This window comes from Mauremys mutica, chromosome 14 (assembly GCF_020497125.1).
Source record: "Mauremys mutica isolate MM-2020 ecotype Southern chromosome 14, ASM2049712v1, whole genome shotgun sequence".
In the NCBI taxonomy this organism is placed as follows: Eukaryota; Metazoa; Chordata; order Testudines; family Geoemydidae; genus Mauremys; species Mauremys mutica.
Window position 1 is genome coordinate 17,513,098 of NC_059085.1, and position 9,514 is coordinate 17,522,611.

Sequence of the window (9,514 nt, forward strand, 5' to 3'; positions counted from 1 at the left end):
GTTAGTTACAGAAGGTGAATGGCTGGAGCATGGCCCATGCCTTTTCCCCCCTTCCTTTGGACTAGGTTGTGTTCCAGAAGGCACTAACAGGAAGCTGTCCCTATGATCAGGATATCAATTGTACCTGGTACCAGAAAAGGAGTTGCAGTATGGAGGAAAGTTTCATGTACCTTTTCCCCACTTCTTTCTTTATCCACCCACACTAGGGGAAGGTACATTCTCGCCCTTAGAATGATGAGGGAAAGGAGAGAGACACCAGATTTGGTTAGCAGGAGACACTGGACAGAGCAATCGGTCATTCTGTTGTAATAAAGTGCTGGAAATATTACTCACTCATTTCTAGAAGAAAATGAATCCTTTTGAAGGATCCAAAATGTTCATTATTTTTTGTCCTCATTTTCCACTTTTCTTTGTGCACACAAGGTCTAGGCAAGATCCATTTGAAATGCAGAATTCTATTAAGAGAGCATGACCACTTGCTATGTCTAGCCCAAGTAGAAGTTTAAAAGACCAGAAATCTTGAGTGAAAGTCTGTTCTAATAACATTGCCAGTCAAAGGATTCAGGGCTGCTCTAAAGTTTGTCAGGCTGCAATGGCCTGCAAATGCCACTGCTCAGGATAACACATGTGCAGCTGCATTCCAGCCATACCCTTTCCATGCCCACTATGTATTTTGATAATTCCCATATGTCAGGGGAATCCCCGTGTGGTCCTAAGAAAATATCTGTTAGTTTAATTTGTTTTTAAAAATGAGCTCAGCTAACACTGCTATGTCTTCTCCATGTACAAATCAAAACAAGAATTTCCAGTCTGGATAACTTATTTTAGATTAAAGAAAGCAAAACAACAACAACAAAATAAGAAAGAACAAACATAAAGTCTCCCTGGCAGAGAGAACACAGTGACTTGCTCTGTTACATAAAATGGTAACTGCTGCACATTTTGTTTTGCCACTCATGAATAATGTGGCCATCCCAAACTCATGCCAATAAAACCTTTATACTACGCCACACGATAAAGTGTGTTAGCACTCTGCCTGCCACTCATCCCCTTGGGCCCAATCCTGTGAAGACTTGGGCATCTGCTGCCTGGTGCTCAGTGCCCTCAGTATCTATTGAAACTAACATGAGATGAGGGTGTTCAGCACCTCTCAGGTCAATCTCCTCCTTCTCTCCCCAATGCCCAAGACGGTGTGGATCCTATGGCAGGCAAAATCCAAGTCCTCAGAACAAACTGTTCCCATAGTGGCAAATCCTGCAGCTCGCCTCTCTGCAGCCCTGGAGACCTTAACCAGAGCAGTTCTGTTTCATGGAAGGAGAAAGGCAAGATGCCAGAAGCCCACACAGAGGATCTGTATCCTCTGCCACCTGTGAGTTGTTCTCCATGGGAATCCCGGATTCCCAGCATGCCTGGGTCCTTTAGGAGAGGGCAGATGAAGGGAGGAGATGTCAGATCAATGAGCTTTGCTAGGCATGCTTGGCCCCATCCTATTGGAATGAAGTGCTGGAGGTACAGGGGTAACAATGGTGACAGTGGAGCAAATCCTTGGCTACAGAATGAAGCATCCTGGTCCCACCCTATGAATCAGTTCAGTGCTGCGGTCAGTTATTCAGGCCCCAGGCTTGGATTAGGATTTGCACTGTCATAGTATACCACGGGATCATGACATCATTAATTACAGGTATCTGAACCTTACTCCCCCAGCGGACAACTCCTGCCATTGCCTGCTCTGAATTACCCCTTTGCCACTGACCTCATCACAGATGGATTTAGAATGAATGTAAAAGCTGCTAAATATCCTAGTATTGCTAAAATGTGTTTGCTGGGGCTTTGTTGATTTCTCTGTCTTTAGCTTACCTGCTATTGACAATTCCACATTTGCCACCCAATAGATTATCTAATTGCGGACTAATATGAAAAAACTAAGCCAATCTCAGAATCAGAAAAAAACTGGAAGTTCATGGTCCCACAAAGACAAAATCTTGAAATGGCAAAAGGTTACAGTATATCTATTATTATTTAGGGTTATTTGTCAAGTATTGCCAGTGTGTGATGGTACTGTTCAAATCTCAAAGGAGATACATTCTAAAGTGTAGAATCTTTTTTTTTTAAACCACTGTTCGTAATTTGTAATCGTACTTCATTATATTCCAAAGTTAAGAAATTCCATCTTTCAATCTGACTTTTCTAGAGAACCAAAGTGATACTGATATCAATATTTATCAATTAAGAGCATATTTTGCACAAATTATGTAAATCAGTTATCAGTATTAATTATGCTGGTGTTATTTTGTGTGAACTGCTGTGGATTTCAGTGGGAGATCAGCACACACACACACTGCAGAATTGGTCCTCATCTGTTTTCCATGTCATACAGTGTATATCATATGTTTCAATCAGTAAAGTATTGCTGTCACTTATCTGCCCATGGATTAGAATATGCGAATAGAACAGTTGCAGAACACCATCTAGTGGTGCTGTGTATTACCTTAAACTAATTAAATACATTTTAAACATTTCCTCACATCTCTCTGTGGTTATTTCTAAGGCACCTGTTACCACAGAGTGAAATTGGGGCCCCACTGAAGTCAATGAGAATTAATCCAGAGTATCTAAGGACTGTACAATTAAACATAGAACTGGGTATGCCTTAAATCAGTGGCTCTCAACCTTTCCAGATTATTGTACTCCTTGCTGGAATCTGATTTGTCTTGCATAACCCCAAGTTACACCTCACTTAAAAACTACTTGCTTACAAAATCAGACATAAATATACAAAAGTGAAACTGCACACTATTACTGAAAATTGCTTACTTTCTCATTTTTACCACATAATTATAAAATAAATCAATTGGAATATAAACATTGTACTTACATTTCAGTGTACACTATATAGAGCAGTATAAATAAATCACCGTCTGTATGAAATTTAGGGTGTATTGACTTCGCTAGTGCTTTTTATGTAGCTTGTTGTAAAAGTAGGCAAATATCTAGATACGTTGATGTCCCATGGAAGACCTGTGCGTACCCCCAGGGGTAAACAGACCCCTGGTTGAGAATCACTGCCTTAAATGTCACTACTCTCACAGTCACCTTGTAGGTGTGTGTTGTTTTGTTTTTCCTGATGTATACATGTGCATTTGTTGCAAATGGTTTTTTTCCCTTTTTTTCCTATGCCTATGCCATCCTAAAGTAGTTGTTCTGACTATGACATTAAGTATATATGATTATACAGTGAGAGCTTACAATTAAAATAATAATTAATAAAACAAAAAGCTTGGGGGACATATGGATTTTTATTACGACACCAGAGTTTTCTGAGTTTCACTGGCTCTGTATTTTACAGAAAGCCTGTCTTCCCATAATCTCCTGAAAAAATTCAAATCAACTGACACATTTCAAGTGATAGTCCCTTGGTTTAAACTTGATGGAGCTGTTGTCTAGGCAATCTTTATGTGTGTATAGAAGGGCTACTTTAATAAGCATCTCAAGCTGGCCCAACAAATCATGTCTCCTTGTCTTCAGATCACAATGCAAAGCCCATGTCTTTTTTCAGATATTTGCTTGAGGGGATAGGATGGGTGGGGAAGATAAGATTGGGGGTGGTAAGTAATTGGCATTGATGGAGAAATGAGAGTTAGGATGCTTTCTTTGTGGGGGATGATTCTTTTTTTCTACCTCTAGAAGAGGCAGCAAGATATGTATTTATATGTGTCTAAAGGCTTGTCTACATTGGTACTTTACAGCGCTGGAACTTTCTCACTCAGGGGTGTGAAAAAACACCCCCAAGCGCTGCAAGTTTCAGCGCTGTAACGCGGCAGTGTAGACAGTGCTACAGCGCTTTTTCTTTCACACTCTAGTCCGAGGACGTATTTCTGTTTCAATGTTCCTTCTACCTGTTGTGCTTCAAGGGTGGACTGGGGATATTATGGGTGCTGTTAGCTGGACCTCAAAATGAAAAGATGTTAAACTGAAAAAAGAAGAAAAGAAATGATGTTATATTGCACTTACACAATCACTATTTCTGAGTAATGAAGTAATGAGTATTGCAAAGTGTACATAGAAAGAGGCAGATTTACTCTAAGATTGCATGGGCATCCTTATCTTTGGTACTTCCTGACTTCTTGGCATTGTTTACCCATTCAACTGTAGCATTCTTTAATGTAGGTTTTTTTTAAATTAAGTATTTGTATGAAATCAAAATTTAAAAAAAACAACATAAAAATAAATATTAAATTCCCTTTTGCAGGGTTCAGTTGTACCAGAAATGCTGTCAGAAATGGAATGGCTAGACCGCAGGACAGGATTCTATTTTACAAGGCCAGTGCACAAAGCCAGGGCTCCTTCCTACTTCAGCAATCATCCTCTTTGTCTCCCCTCTGAGCAGGCAGTCACCAGGTGATAGTCCTGAGGGCTGGTCATTCTAGTTGCAAGTGAATGGGACTGTGGGGTGCAGGTGAGTGGTGCTGGTGTATATATAAGTGTGGATAAGAGATGGTGCTGGAACTCAAGTACAATTTTTTTTTCCTTACCAGAGGCCCAAGACAAGTATCAAAATGTATTGGTCTTGATAGCATTTAGGAGTGTCCTGCCAGTGTGTTTCTCTAACTTGACAAAACACAAAACATTGGCCTGTAAAGTGTGGGTAGCACTTAAATTCTTAAAAGTGGGATTTTCAAAAGCAATCACTGTCGCATTGCAGTCATGGGAGCAGAGGAAGGCCAATGATGAAACCCTAAATTATGTTATTGATAGTTTTAGTTTTAAATGTTAATAATATAAAACTTTTTTTCATGTAATAAAACTAAAAGAAAAGTTAATATTTTAAGAAAACAAAAATAAATGGATAAAAGGGTGATACAATAATAGTCTTACTTTCATCTTTGGATGGCATTTTCAGAAATTTTTCCGTAAAGGAGCAGCTGGTTACAGGGCAGAATCCTTAGGCATTCATGTTGGTGCCTTTGAAGTGGCTTACTGGATCCGTCAAACATTTAGACTGCTGATGTGCTGTCAGAAATGTCATGTCCTCTGGATTGTCATTTTCCTTTGATTTACCTTTGAATCTGGTGCTTTCATCTATATGAGAAGACGAACCTATGCAAATACCTTAACAAGATCCAGTCACAGATACTTTTGGTATAACAGGGTATTTGCTCATGCTTTTTATTATGAAGTATTTATTATTAATTATTAGTATTATTACTATGTGAATATCAAAAACTGACATCAGGTCCAGAAGTATCCAAACAATTACAAAAAAACATTCTCAAGAAGTCAGGAATAAAATTAGTAACTACAACACAACTTTATTTTATATAGCATCTTTTCATAAAAACGGTATCCCAAAATCCTAAATCTTTCAGAGTGAAATCATACAATTATCTTTATGTGTGTAGAATATACAGAATTGTAGTTTAAGGTCTCATCTGACCCCCCCGCCCAACACACATGAGTTCTTCAGGTAACATTGCTATTCCTAACCCAGGAGATCAGTAAGTCTGGTGCAGGCACAGGGAGAGAGACAGCAATCCCAGGTCACTATATACAGAACAAGGCATTCTAAGGGGAAAACAAATAGGATCAATGTTGGTGGGGTCGTGATTTTATTGCACTTGGCAGAACAGCACTGAACATAATTTAAATTTTGAATTCAGAAATATCTTGTTTTGAGGACTGCCTTATATTTCTAATGAAATGATTGAGAACCCACCTTCCATTCCTAGTGAAGTCTGGTAGTGATTTTACCATGGACATCAAAGGGAGCATGATCCAGCCCTATGTGAATAGTAACAAGTAACTCATCTTAAAATAACATTGATACATTTTATATAATTATAAACCATAAAATACCTTAATAAAAATTATTTACTTTGCTTTAAAAGCAAGAGCAAAGTGATCTACATGATTATTGACTGCGGGCTTGGAGTCTGACCTGATGCCAAGTAACCTATGTTCATTTTGTAAGTACTGTAGTAATAGTAATAATAATAAATAATAAATATTTTTTTTTTGCTTAGACCTTTCATCTCAAAAGATCTCTACTTTATAGACTTGATGGGCAGCAATCACTCAACCTCCTCTGAGATGGAACACAGCAGTCACTGTGCACCAGCAATAGTTTTTAGGCAGGTAATTGAATACTAACATGATTATAGATCTAACTGTAATAGATACAATGTACTATGATCATAGTTTTAATAATAAGATCATAGAAGTTAGAGATGGAAAATCCATCATTAGGTCATGAAACCCATTGTCCTGAAAGTACAGGATAAAAAAAGATGGTTCCTCAATAGATGTATCGGATATTAACTAGACACATTAGATCTTATTCCAAAAAGCCAGTAAGAAGGCACATAAGGTGAATGATTTTAGTGTGTGTGTGTGTGTTTATATATATATATATACCCTACTTAAATAAAAAGTTTAAAATTACAGTGTACTTGGTGTTTGTAATGTCAAAAGTATGGTACTAAAGAAAAGTTTTCTTCTACTAGGGATACTTGCCTTGCCTCTTGGTACAAAAGTTAAAATGTGAAAATTCTGCCTAACGTTATCATTGTGATATATCTGTTTAGCACTGTAAATGTATAGAATGTTGTACACGACTCACACTGGGACATGATCCATGCCCTAGAGAGCTTGCAGTATAAGGTACTGATCTTGCAGAAGGATCTACTCAGACAGACACACCCTGCAGCGTCCCACTGATTTAAAAATCACCCTTGGATTGGGCCCTAATGCAGACAAAACACAGGTACGTGGGTGTGGAGAGACCAGTGATGAAGAGATAAATGTAGAAATGGACTCTAAAGAAGAGACAGAAGGAGGAGAGACAGGGCTGTTAGCAGAAAAGAGGTGGGAGACTGTTCTAAGTGTAGTGGACACAACATGAGAAAAAGCATCATGCTGAAAACAGGAGAAAGGAGTGAGCATATGAAGCAAGAGAGTAAGCAGAATGAACTTATGAAGGAATTTAGGTAGGGGAGAGATTGTATAGGACTCCGAAGGTAAGAACGAGGAGCTTGAACATGATGCAATAAAAGAGAGAAAATCAAGAAGGGCAGTAGTGGTATGGTTGGAACAAGAGAGGAAAAGGACTTTAATGGCATTTGGAAAGATTTAGAAGCAGCATTTTGAAGATAAGCAGAGAGGAGGTTATAATAATCAAGACAACTGATGACAAAGGCATGAGCATGTTGGTGATATGACAGAGACTTTAAAACCTGTATTTATTTATTTATTTTCCCTATAATTTGTATACTTCAGGATGGCATGGATTTTGTTGCCATTTTCCAAACCTTGACAAATAAATGGCATTAGCAATGGTATATCACTTTTGTAACTTCACTCTACTGGACTCAGAGAAAGACCTAATTAGGAATAAGAACAGATTCCGCTGAGTTTCATTCATGTTTTGCTTGTCTTATTTTGCAGCTGTGTAAGGCTAAACTATTGTAAGTAAAAACTTCTCACTGATACTGATGTATTGGAAACTGGTTTGTGTTAGTTAGTTGTCAGGAAAAGGTTAATTTAGTATTTGCTATGTATGCTTTGCCAAGAATCTGATGGCTCATTAGGAGAACCAATAAAAGAAGCTGAAAGTATTCAGGTTGCACAAACATTTTCTTAGATTATATAACACCATTAATGATAGCTCCCCAGAGGAGTTCCTGAACTGATTAAAATAATACTTTACAGCTTATTGATTCTAATGAAAAGAAGACTGTCCTACTTTATCCCTCTCTTAGGCACTGCAGTTCTTGTATGTAAAGTCCAGTAAAATTATACTAAATTGGTATCTCTAACCCTATTAGAAAGGATTATAATTATATATCTGGACAATGTATCTAGTACTGTGGGTAGATGAGTGTTGTTTATCTAGCCCCCTGTGGTGATTTTTGTATATATCTGAATTAAAAATTCATGTAAGGAACATTTATATTCAAGACTGATTCTTTAATGGAAATATCACACTTCCTTTCTTGACTAAGCAATCTCCCAGAAACCAGGGCACATTACCGATTGTCACAGCAGCTTTTCACCTCTGTTCAAATCTGTTTTGGATTACAAGAGAAGTAAGTACATTGGTTTTAATACAGCCACTAATGGGTCTTTGTCTTCACCACAAAACGACCACAATTAGACCATATTAGCAGTTTATTGTTAGGCAAAGGTCCAACTGTAGAACAGTGGAGAGATCCCAGGTCAGATATGAAGTGCTGTCACAGCGTTATTCTTAAACCCCTCACCCTGTCTTCTCTCATATAAGGGCCTGATTCCCTGTAACCCCGTAGTCATTGAATGTACAATAACGCAAAGCAAATGTAGAGTGGGTGTCAAACATCGCCAGATCAGGATGGTAGTCTCTTACATTCACTTTGCAGTGGTGTAATATAAGTGACTCTATGCAATGCCGGGCAATGGTGAATCAGGCCCGAAGAGCCCACCTACCTGAATAGCTCTGCAGAGGAAAACATGCGCTCTGGAATAGCACTCTCTGCCATGCCCTAGCCACTAGGCAGTCTCCTCAACTCTCCACTAGAGCAATGCTCCAGTACAAGATGCCTGGCCCGGCGACTGGCCCACGTGCGGCATTACGCGAACCCCGTGCAGGTGATTAGGGATTGCGGGGGAGGTGCCCCATGAGCAAGGGCAGGACAGTATATTGAAGAAGGGGTGTCACTGGGGATGTCAGAAACAGGACGGCAAACTGGCATCACTGCGTGACCAACAAAGCGACCGCGAGCCCGCCCCGGCTTTGTAGAAGAGCCTGGTCTTGCTAAACCACGGCGTCCCTCCGCGAAGCGCGCCCGAAGGTGCGGGCGCGGGCTGACGCCGGCGGAGCCGCACCGCTAAAACCCGGCTCTGCTCTCCCAGGAGAAGCCGGGACCCAGCCCCTGCCTTGCGGCAGCTCCGGCTCGGTCACCGGAGGGACGCCAGCGGCTCAGCGGGTGACTGGAACCGGGACCCTGGCTGGGAGCAAGGAGCTGGGCCTGGCTGTCCCCCAAGGGTGGGGCAGGTGGAACACCCACAGCCCCACCACAGGGCCTGGCGGCTGCTAGGCTCCAGCCACTCACAAACACGGCTGACCCCACTAGTCCCGCCCCTCAGCAAGCGACGGCTCTGCTAGCCAATCGATATCATAACACCCCCCCGGAGAGCTGGCCTATCAGCCAATCGAAATAATTCATCTATCCATTTACCCCGCCCCCGCGGAGTGACACCTGTATCGGGCAATCGTCACCCACAATCGCAACAATGCCCATTCCTAGTCATCCATAGCCCCCCTAAAACCTCCCCCAAGGGCTCTAGCCAATCGTCATCGTCCTCATTGGCGACGGGCAGCGTACCTTGGTAACAGGTTGCGGTCACGTTTTTAGCGTCATAGGAGGAGCGGAGTTTGTGATTGGCCAGTGGGGTAGTCACCGAACCGCAGTCACAACGCTGCCCAGAACGGCCGGCCTGTGATTGGCTGACTCTGCGGCCAATGCGCGTCAGAGGCCGGCCG

At 40.9% G+C, this 9,514-nt stretch overlaps 1 long non-coding RNA gene across 1 annotated transcript; it reads right to left on the reverse strand.

Moving 5' to 3' along the window:
• Nucleotides 1-5,239: 5,239 nt before the first annotated feature.
• On the reverse strand, nucleotides 5,240-9,048 carry LOC123349415. Its single transcript, XR_006573530.1, has 3 exons — nucleotides 8,458-9,048; nucleotides 5,714-5,778; nucleotides 5,240-5,562 (listed from the first exon to the last, which is right to left on the reverse strand). It is a non-coding gene; the product is annotated as an uncharacterized LOC123349415 (long non-coding RNA).
• Between the last annotated feature and the right edge of the window lie 466 nt (nucleotides 9,049-9,514).